The following is a 2,727-nucleotide window of genomic DNA, read 5'->3' as shown; positions in this document are numbered from 1 at the left end:
TTTTCAGCAGGAAATGCATTTTCAAGTTAATATTCCATTCCTTACACACTTAATGTATATATAACGTCCTGCTTTTTATATTCTTAACGTAAATTTGTATTTCAACCTGTATATTTTCTACTTTTTTAATGCTATTTTATTTCTATTTGAGATGTTTACATTTTGGATTGTTTATTTATAGTCTTTTAATTTCTCTAATGTACAATGCCTTGTCTTTTTATGCTGCTGCAACGCAAACATTTCCCAAATTGGGATCAATAAAGTAATTCTTATCTTCTTATCTTATCTTAAACATCCGGAACTTCAATCAAACAACATGTTTTTTTAGAGTTGATCTTTCTACTAAAATAAATGTATTAGTTAACTTCAGGCCTTAAACACTTCTCTCATCGTCCTTTAAACTTCTCTAAAGTCTAGACACACCCTCTGTTTCCTTTCCATTCATCCACTCTCTCTCCTACCTCATCCTTTCCCCATCCCTTTATCCTTCCCTTCCTTCACACTTCAAGCCTTTCTGTTAAATCGTATGCAAAACTCTCCAATGGATGATTCTTGATACTGGGGCCTGTAATCACATCTGGACGGAACCCCCCCTGACTTCAGAATGCATCCTTTTCCCGCCTTTACCCATTCCATTCTTTCCCCACAATCCTATATACCTCCAGAAGATATGATAATGGATATACAAACATGAAGTTCTTGTCTGAATCCGGGAAGGGACAGGTATACTCTCGTGTCCTTCATCAAAGCCTGGATTAACTGAAATAAAAACAGTGTCACTTGTTATGTATATTGATTAATATAAAGTTTGTAAATGATAATGATAATAGATGGATGTGGACATTAGTCAACACGAGTGTAGCAGCAGCAGCAGCAGCAGCAGTCGGAGGTCATTCATGAGTTTACTGTCATTGTGCTCCCCCCCTGAGTGAGAAACCAGGCTCTCACTATGTGACTGAGCTGTGTGAGAGACATCCAACCCCTCCCTCAATCTCAGGATACACACTCCGTATTGCAGGTCGAAGGCATCACTGAAACACACAGAAAAGCTTTATTACAAAAAATATGATTCATTGTTCAGAGGTACACACACACACACACACACACACACACACACACACACACACACACACACACACACACACACACACACAAGCATTATGGCAAGCCGTTTGAGTATTTATTCCATATTCTTGATATCAGATGGCAGCGTACATAAGTTAGCTATTTGTTGACCACTTATTAGACATTTGGTCACATTAGATTGGCACTCTGTTTTACTTGTTGTTGTTGTTGTTCTACAAGTCACTCTTTTACAGCAACAAGTGGCACTTTTGTCTGACTAGTTCCTACATAAGCCGCCAGGAGCTGCACTAGTAGCACCAAAGTCCCAACTAGTCAGCTTTTTGATGAACTCGTGGCCCTCCGGACCTCTGGAGTGAGTGACACTAACAGTCAAGTTAACTAGCGAGCTGTAAAAGCTCTGACATGTCAACTAGTAAAAAATGAAGCAGAAAATAAGCAGACACGTTAACTATTGGCATACATTATTTGCACTAGTTGACTAGATAGATCCAAAATCACTGATGAATCATTGGATAATGCTTGTTAACTAATTAACATTTTGGCCTAAGCTAGCTGACTACTTCAAGAAAGTGTGAAAAACTTGTCAACAAGTAAAGTCAAAAGGCACTCCTACTAGTTAACTAATGAGCATATTGGCTTACACTAGTACAACTAGTGTTGGAACTTGCCGTGGATTAAATACCCTTACGGCCATACTAGCACACAGAAAAAGCTGAATGGATCCTCGCTGGACTCACTGCAGTATTCCTATGTAGTTGTCTGCAGCCTGAGGTGTGTCACTCTGCCAATCTTTCTTGAAGCCCATCAGCAGAACGTTGGGCTTGATACGACCCAGACCTGCCCCCTGGTGGACAGACAGCAACAAGAGAAGAAGAGATACAAAAAAGGTCTCTTTCACAAAGCATGTTCAACCTCTCAGGCCCTCTGAGAGATTAACCAGTTCTGTTTTACTAACGTCAGCAACAAATGAAAAGAAGACAATGCTACATGTTCAGACTTTATGTCTTTATGTCTTTATTAGGATCCCCATTAGCACTAGCATGAGCATTGGCTATTCTTCCTGGGGTCCTCACACACTCAAAACATACATAAACATTGTGTTTTTGTTTTTAATTGTTAACCCTGTTGTCGTGTTCATTTCTCCCCCTTTGTGCTCCCGCTCAAATTGGACCGGTCTGTTTTAACTGCTCTTAAATGAACACAAAACCCATTAATCATCACCACATTTTTATTAAACACACTGAAAATGTGTTCCAAAACTAGCATTTTGTTGAATAGTGTGTGTGTACTATGGATGAACAGAATCTAGGGCAGGAGTCAACAACCTTTTTTACGATGAGCGCTACTTTCATAAAATAAAACAAGTCGTGAGTTTTACTCCTCTTTGTTTTTGCAGTGTATATATTTAGCACATTTTAACATTATTATATGCTTACCTTTAACCTTTGTGTGCTGTTTGGGTCTGTGGGACCCGTTTGCAGTGTTTACTAAAATAACATGTGTGTAATTTAATTATTTTAACCTGCTTTATTTGGGGGTGGACCTTTTTTAAATGTTGAAGTGAAATGCATCAATCTGGTGCACTTTGAGCACAACATGAATTTATGGAAACAGCTCTCAACAATCAGATGAAAGGGAGCT

At 38.8% G+C, this 2,727-nt stretch overlaps 1 long non-coding RNA gene across 1 annotated transcript; it reads right to left on the bottom strand.

Annotated features, from left to right (window-relative positions):
* Positions 1–687: 687 nt before the first annotated feature.
* On the bottom strand, positions 688–1,906 carry LOC104956079 (uncharacterized). Its single transcript, XR_799510.1, has 3 exons — positions 1,824–1,906; positions 949–1,031; positions 688–759 (listed from the first exon to the last, which is right to left on the bottom strand). It is a non-coding gene; the product is annotated as an uncharacterized lncRNA (long non-coding RNA).
* Between the last annotated feature and the right edge of the window lie 821 nt (positions 1,907–2,727).

This window comes from Notothenia coriiceps, unplaced genomic scaffold, assembly GCF_000735185.1.
Source record: "Notothenia coriiceps isolate Sejong01 unplaced genomic scaffold, NC01 NC01_scaffold00025328, whole genome shotgun sequence".
Taxonomy (NCBI): Eukaryota; Metazoa; Chordata; class Actinopteri; order Perciformes; family Nototheniidae; genus Notothenia; species Notothenia coriiceps.
This window is presented reverse-complemented; position numbering and strand designations above follow the sequence as displayed.